At 47.4% G+C, this 8,621-nt stretch overlaps 1 pseudogene; it reads right to left on the bottom strand.

Moving 5' to 3' along the window:
- Nucleotides 1-1,071: 1,071 nt before the first annotated feature.
- The window catches only part of LOC124028905, a 14,959-nt pseudogene continuing 7,409 nt past the window's right edge, over nt 1,072-8,621 (bottom strand).

The raw sequence follows: 8,621 nt of genomic DNA, 5'->3' as shown, positions 1-8,621 counted from the left end.
TGGAAATTGAAATAGTTGAAGTAGGCGACAGAAAAAAAACTATGCTTTTCCCTCTCAAGTGAAATAATATACTGACAAGACAAAACCATGCATAACAAAGACATACAAACAAATTCAAACGAACTGAGTGAATCAATGTTTATAGATAAAGGGTCATTTGTCTCGTGAATGATGACTGTTATATATCCAGTAGAGTGGAGAGCAGCTCCAACTGACATAATCTTGATTTATTGGCATGATAATAACCGACATCAGTCTGTTGACTTTATAACAGAACAATCTGAACAATCTGCCTCTCTCTCTCTCTCTGTCTGTCTGTCTGTCTGTCTGTCTGTCTGTCTGTCTGTCTGTCTGTCTGTCTGTCTGTCTGTCTGTCTGTCTGTCTGTCTGTCTGTCTGTCTGTCTGTCTGTCTGTCTGTCTGTCTGTCTGTCTGTCTGCCTCTCTGTCTGTCTGTCTGTCTGTCTGTCTGTCTGTCTGTCTGTCTGTCTGTCTGTCTGTCTGTCTGTCTGTCTGTCTGTCTGTCTGTCTGTCTGTCTGTCTGTCTGTCTGTCTGTCTGTCCCTCTGTCTGCCTCTGTATGTCTGTCTGCCTCTCTCTCTGTCTAAGTCTGTATCTGTCTGTCTGCCTCTCTGTCTGTCTGTCTGTCCCTCTGTCTGCCTCTGTATGTCTGTCTGCCTCTCTCTCTGTCTAAGTCTGTATCTGTCTGTCTGTAAGTCTGTCTCTGTCTGTTGCTGGGTAACAATATATATGCTATGAAATAGTCTTTGTTTAGCCATATAACAACATTGCTTTAAGTAATAATTGATGGCTTCCATCCACATGCTCATTTTACAGTGTGTCAGTGGCACTGTTTAAGGATAGAGAAGTGTTCCTCATTCAATACAGGTCATTTTACAGTGTGTCAGTGGCACTGTTTAAGGTTAGAGAAGTGTTCCTCTTTCAATCCAGGTCCACATCCAGTCCGAAGGGCAGTTCTGCCGGTCTTCATTCTCCCTGGTAGTTAATTGATGAATAGTAAAACATTTGGACAGCTGAATCCCAAGGCCCCCCAGGCTGGTTGCTGTTATTTGTTATTATTTATTTTTAATTGACGCACAATTAAGACATAGACAACCAGGTGAGGGGAAATCAATTACCTTAATTGATCAATCAAGTACAGAGGAGTAAAAACCAGCCCACTCTGCCCTAAAGGACCACACTGTAGATCTAGGAGTGCCTATAGGGACGAGGGATGAGGGACGAGCGGTTAGGGTCGGTTTGGAATCAGACGTCTCAGCTACAGTGTTCCAGGCACTCGCAGGCTACCTGCTGTACCTCCCCATGAACTCCGTCAACGTCCCCCAACTCGAGCACCACCCCCCGGGGTACCCCCCTCCCCATAGCCACCCCCGTCACCTCCCCAGGACTCAACACCCGGTCCCATACGGTGAACCCCGCCAGGCGCCCCCACAAACCCCTCGTTGGGATCAAACCCTCCCCCTGGCTGTCCTGCTCTGCTCCCAGCACCACTATCCCCCTCCTGGCACCTCGTAACCCTTCCTGAACCGTGACCCTGCGGAGGTCAGGCGCCGGTCGGTGTAGTGCCAGAATCGTCCCTGGATAGAGGACCAGAGTACACAGAGGTGGTGCCAGCACCCGTCCAGCACAGAGTCCACAGGGAGCTCACGGTACGCAGGGTCTCCCACCACGAAGTCCAGGGTTGCTCGGTTGGGGGTGGAGGAAGAAGAGGAGGAGGAGTTGCGTCCGTATAGGACTAGTTTGTTGTCGTTGTCTTCCGTGGCGTAAGAGAGGAGCGTTCCTACGTACCCGACGTCGACGCGGAACCACAGGCACACGGAGAGTTCTGGAAGAGCAGGGAAGCTCCGGGAGAAGGTGACGTAGTTCTCAGAGGAAGCTGACGGGAACAGGAGCATGGAGTCCACATTACAGACTGGAGGAGAGAAAACAGAGAGACTAGATAGTCAGGGAGTACTGGAACAAAAACACTGCAACAAATCAGACCTGGGATAACTCTAGTTGTGACATCAGACCTGGGATAACTCTAGTTGTGACATCAGACCTGGGATAACTCTAGTTGTGACATCAGACCTGGGATAACTCTAGTTGTGACATCAGACCTGGGATAACTCTAGTTGTGACATCATTTACATTACATTTAAGTAATTTAGCAGACGCTCTTATCCAGAGCGACTTACAAATTGGTGCATTCACCTTATGACATCCAGTGGGACAGTCACTTAACAATAGTGCATCTAAAACTTAGGGGGGGTGGGGTGAGAGGGATTACTTAACCTATCCTAGGTATTCCTTAAAGAGGTGGGGTTTCAGGTGTCTCCGGAAGGTGGTGATTGACTCCGCTGTCCTGGCGTCGTGAGGGAGTTTGTTCCACCATTGGGGGGCCAGGGCAGCGAACAGTTTTGACTGGGCTGAGCGGGAGCTGTACTTCCTCAGTGGTAGGGAGGCGAGCAGGCCAGAGGTGGATAACTCTAGTTGTAACTACTCGTTGTGACATCAGACCTGGGATAACTCTAGTTGTGACATCAGACCTGGGATAACTCTAGTTGTGACATCAGACCTGGGATAACTCTAGTTGTGACATCAGACCTGGGATAACTCTAGTTGTGACATCAGACCTGGGATAACTCTAGTTGTGACATCAGACCTGGGATAACTCTAGTTGTGACATCAGACCTGGGATAACTCTAGTTGTGACATCAGACCTGGGATAACTCTAGTTGTGACATCAGACCTGGGATAACTCTAGTTGTGACATCAGACCTGGGATAACTCTAGTTGTAACTACTCGTTGTGACATCAGACCTGGGATAACTCTAGTTGTGACATCAGACCTGGGATAACTCTAGTTGTGACATCAGACCTGGGATAACTCTAGTTGTGACATCAGACCTGGGATAACTCTAGTTGTGACATCAGACCTGGGATAACTCTAGTTGTGACATCAGACCTGGGATAACTCTAGTTGTAACTACTCGTTGTGACATCAGACCTGGGATAACTCTAGTTGTAACTACTAGTTGTGACATCAGACCTGGGATAACTCTAGTTGTAACTACTGGTTGTGACATCAGACCTGGGATAACTCTAGTTGTGACATCAGACCTGGGATAACTCTAGTTGTAACTACTCGTTGTGAGGGGTGGTTTCTTCCTAGGTTCCTGACTTTCTAAGGAGTTGTTCCTAGCCATCGTGCTTCTACATCTGCATTACTTGCTGTTTGGGGTATCCCCTACAACTAGACTATCCCCTACAACTAGACTATTCCCTACAACTAGACTACCCCCTACAACTAGACTATCCCCTACAACTAGACTATCCCCTACAACTAGACTATCCCCTACAACTAGACTATCCCCTACAACTAGACTATTCCCTACAACTAGACTACCCCCTACAACTAGACTACCCCTACAACTAGACTATGCTCTACAACTAGACTACCCCCTACAACTAGACTACCCCCTACAACTAGACTACCCCCTACAACTAGACTATCCCCTACAACTAGACTACTCCCTACAACTAGACTATCCCCTTTCTCTCTTTCTATCTCATTCCCTCTCCTTCCCTCTCTCTCTCTCCATCCTCCTCACATCCCCAGGTCAGGACAATGTAGTAAAAGCAGACAGTAAATCATGAAGCCTGAAGTCTACTGTAGCCCAGGATGATGGTCCCGACAGGATTGGCTGGATGGGAGTTGTGGCCGGAGAACAGAACTGTCAGTGTAACAGCTTTATTCTCAGTCATGTTTTATAGGTCAAACACACCATGATGACGAACAGCTAAAAGCAGAGTGGGACTCGGGCTGTAGGAAGGAAACAGACTGGTACCCAGGCTATAGGAAGGAAACAGACTGGTACCCAGGCTATAGGAAGAGGTGGGACCATCTAATCCCAGTCTTGGACTGTTTCTGCATTCAACAACAGCAAATGAGGAGGCTATAGGAAAAACACACTGGCACCCAGGCTATAGGAAGGCTATAGAAACAGATTGGTGCCCAGGCTATAGGAAGGAAACAGACTGGCACCCAGGCTATAGGAAGGCTATAGAAACAGATTGGTGCCCAGGCTATAGGAAGGAAACAGACTGGTAGCCAGGCTATTAGAAGGCTATAGAAACAGACTGGTACCCAGACTATAGGAAGGCTATAGAAACAGACTGGTACCCAGACTATAGGAAGGCTGTAGAAACAGACTGGTACCCATGCTATAGGAAGGAAACCAACTGGTACCCAGGCTATAGAAACAGACTGGTACCCAGGCTATAGAAACAGACTGGTACCCAGGCTATAGAAACAGACTGGTACTCAGACTATAGAAACAGACTGGTACCCAGACTATAGAAACAGACTGGTACCCAGGCTATAGAAACAGACTGGTACCCAGGCTATAGAAACAGACTGGTACCCAGGCTATAGAAACAGACTGGTACCCAGGCTATAGAAACAGACTGGTACTCAGACTATAGGAAGGCTATAGAAACAGACTGGTACTCAGACTATAGGAAGGCTATAGAAACAGACTGGTACTCAGACTATAGGAAGGCTATAGAAACAGACTGGTACTCAGACTATAGGAAGGCTATAGAAACAGACTGGTACTCAGGCTATAGGAAGGCTATAGAAACAGACTGGTACTCAGACTATAGGAAGGCTATAGAAACAGACTGGTACTCAGACTATAGGAAGGCTATAGAAACAGACTGGTACTCAGACTATAGGAAGGCTATAGAAACAGACTGGTACCGAGGCTATAGAAACAGACTGGTACCGAGGCTATAGAAACAGACTGGTACCGAGGCTATAGAAACAGACTGGTACCGAGGCTATAGAAACAGACTGGTACCGAGGCTATAGAAACAGACTGGTACCGAGGCTATAGGAAGGTTGAAGAGAACTGATTCTGTCAGCCATTTATCAACTTGTCAACCACAAACTGACTCCTGTAATAACCAGCTGACTGATTAATGTGTAGAGATGATTCTGCATTTCTTGGCCAAGGCCTTTCGTATCACTTTCTAGACTTACAGAATATAGTGATTCTCTAACTGGGTTTATTTATATTAGGTTATTCAGCGTGAACAATAGAGTTAGATTGATTCTTCAGATGTGAACATAACTCTTAACTCTCAGATGGTCCAAACCCACTGAGACTATATCCTGTATCTATCAACACGTAACCCCTCTCTCTCTCTCTCTCTCTCTCTCTCTCTCTCTCTCTCTCTCTCTCTCTCTCTCTCTCTCTCTCTCTCTCTCTCTCTCTCCCGTCTGCTTATCTATTTAGAGAGCAGAGGACCTTGTAGTCCCAAGATGGGGCAAATGTAATGGTTCAACTCCCCTTTCCCTCCAAACGGAATGGAAAAACACAACAATGCCTTTATCAGATGTGTGTGTGTGTGTGTGTGTGTGTGTGTGTGTGTGTGTGTGTGTGTGTGTGTGTGTGTGTGTGTGTGTGTGTGTGTGTGTGTGTGTGTGTGTGTGTGTGTGTGTGTGTGTGTGTGTGTGTGTGTGTGTGTGTGTGTGTGTGTGTGTGTGTGTGTGTGTGTGTGTGTGTGTGTGTGTGTGTGTGTGTGTGTGTGTGTGTCTTCCTGGTCTCTCGTGGCTCAGCAGATGTTGTTTCTGGATGTAAAACACGTACAGTGCATTGTTAAAGTTTTCTTATGTTACGGCCTTATTCTAGAATGGATTCAACTCATTATTTTCCTCATCAATATACACACAATACCCCATGATGACATCACAATACCCCGTAATGACATCACAATACCCCATAATGACATCACAATACCCCGTAATGACATCACAATACCCCATAATGACAAAGTGAAAACCCGTGCTGTGTTGGTTTGGCTTTCGTGCCACTTGTGTTGTGCACAGATGATTACGGATCTCGTCCCGTGTATTGGTACTCCTGTAATGGTACTCCTGTAATGGTACTCCTGTATTGGTACTCCTGTATTGGTACTCCTGTATTGGTACTCCTGTATTGGTACTCCTGTAATGGTACTCCTGTAATGGTACTCCTGTATTGGTACTCCTGTATTGGTACTCCTGTAATGGTACTCCTGTAATGGTACTCCTGTAATGGTACTCCTGTAATGGTACTCCTGTAATGGTACTCCTGTATTGGTACTCCTGTAATGGTACTCCTGTATTGGTACTCCTGTAATGGTACTCCTGTATTGGTACTCCTGTAATGGTACTCCTGTATTGGTACTCCTGTATTGGTACTCCTGTAATGGTACTCCTGTAATGGTACTCCTGTAATGGTACTCCTGTATTGGTACTCCTGTAATGGTACTCCTGTAATGGTACTCCTGTATTGGTACTCCTCACTCTTTTGTATGGGTCTCTACTCTGTGTTTTGTATTCATGTTTGTTTGGTCTTCGTGCCTTTACACGGCACGCTGTCATTTGGGTCAATAAAAACACCAATTACGTATTCCTGCGCCTGTCTCCCATTCCATCATACCAGCGTGACAATAAGTCTTCAGACCCTTTGCTATGAGACTCGAAATTGAGCTCAGGTACATCCTGTTTCCATTGATCATCCTTGAGATGTTTCTACAATTTGATTGGAGTCTACCTGTGGTAAATTCAATTGATTGGACATGATTTGGAAAGGCACACACCTGTCTACATAAGGTCCCACAGTTGACAGTGCATGTCAAAGCAAAAACCAAGCCATGAGGTTGAAGGAATTGTCCGTAGAGCTCCGAGACAGGATTATGTCGAGGCACAGATCTGAGGAAGGGTAAAAATAATAATAATACTGCAGAATTGAAGATCCCCAAGAACACAGTGGCCTCCAAGGGTACCAAAACATTTCTGCAGCATTGAAGGGCCCAGTGGCCTCCAAGGGTACCAAAACATTTCTGCAGCATTGAAGGGCCCAGTGGCCTCCAAGGGTACCAAAACATTTCTGCAGCATTGAAGGGCCCAGTGGCCTCCAAGGGTACCAAAACATTTCTGCAGCATTGAAGGGCCCAGTGGCCTCCAAGGGTACCAAAACATTTCTGCAGCATTGAAGGGCCCAGTGGCCTCCAAGGGTACCAAAACATTTCTGCAGCATTGAAGGGCCCAGTGGCCTCCAAGGGTACCAAAACATTTCTGCAGCATTGAAGGGCCCAGTGGCCTCCAAGGGTACCAAAACATTTCTGCAGCATTGAAGGGCCCAGTGGCCTCCAAGGGTACCAAAACATTTCTGCAGCATTGAAGGGCCCAGTGGCCTCCAAGGGTACCAAAGCATTTCTGCAGCATTGAAGGGCCCAGTGGCCTCCAAGGGTACCAAAGCATTTCTGCAGCATTGAAGGGCCCAGTGGCCTCCAAGGGTACCAAAGCATTTCTGCAGCATTGAAGGGCCCAGTGGCCTCCAAGGGTACCAAAACATTTCTGCAGCATTGAAGGGCCCAGTGGCCTCCAAGGGTCCAAAGCATTTCTGCAGCATTGAAGGTTTGGCCAAAGAAAACATTTCTGCAGCATTCAAGGGCCCAGTGGCCTCCAAGGGTACCAAAACATTTCTGCAGCATTGAAGGGCCCAGTGGCCTCCAAGGGTACCAAAACATTTCTGCAGCATTGAAGGGCCCAGTGGCCTCCAAGGGTACCAAAGCATTTCTGCAGCATTGAACTCTTTGGGCCCAGTGGCCTCCAAGGGTACCAAAGCATTTCTGCAGCATTGAAGGGCCCAGTGGTCTCCAAGGGTACCAAAGCATTTCTGCAGCATTCAGGGGGCCCAGTGGCCTCCAAGGGTACCAAAACATTTCTGCAGCATTGAAGGGCCCAGTGGCCTCCATCATTCTTAAATGGAAGAAGTTTGGAACCACCAAGACTCTTCCTAGAGCTGGCCGTCCTGCCAAACTGAGCAATCGGTGGAGAAGGACCTTGGTCAGGGAGGTGACCAAGAACCCGATGGTCACTCTGACAGAGCTCCAGAGTTCCTCTGTGGAGATGGCAGAACTTTCCAGAAGAACAACAACCTATGCAGCACTCCACCAATCAGGCCTTTATGGTAGAGTGGTCAGACAGAAGCCACTCCTCAGGAAAAGGCACATGACAGCCCGCTTGGAGTTTGTCAAGAGGCAGCTAAAGACTCTCAGACCATGAGAAACAAGATTCTCTGGTCTGATGAAACCAAGATTGAACTCTTTGGCCTGAATGCCAAGCATCACATCTGGAGGAAACCTGGCACCCTCCCTATGTTGTGGGGATGATTTTCAGCGGCAGGGACTGGGAGACTAGTCAGGATCGAGGGAAAGCTGAACGGAGCAGAGTACACAGAGATCCATGATGAAAACCTGTTCCAGAGCGCTCAGACTGGGGTGAAGGTTCACCTTCCAACAGCACAATGACCCTAAGCACACAGCCAAGACAATGCAGGAGTGGCTTCGGGACAAGTCTCTCTGAATGTCCTTGAGTGGTCCAGCCAGAGCACGGACTTGAACCCGATTGAACATCTCCGGAGAGACGTGAAAATAGCTGTGCAGCGACGCTCCCCATCCAACCTAACAGAGCTTGAAAGGATCTGCAGAGAAGAATGGGAGAAACTCCCCAAATACAGGTGTGCCAAACTTGTAGCGTCATACCCAAGAAGACTAGAGGCTGTAAT

This window comes from Oncorhynchus gorbuscha, unplaced genomic scaffold, assembly GCF_021184085.1.
Source record: "Oncorhynchus gorbuscha isolate QuinsamMale2020 ecotype Even-year unplaced genomic scaffold, OgorEven_v1.0 Un_scaffold_5004, whole genome shotgun sequence".
Classification (NCBI taxonomy): Eukaryota; Metazoa; Chordata; class Actinopteri; order Salmoniformes; family Salmonidae; genus Oncorhynchus; species Oncorhynchus gorbuscha.
The sequence above is the reverse complement of the archived record's forward strand: the minus strand, read 5'-3'. Positions and strand labels throughout refer to the sequence as shown.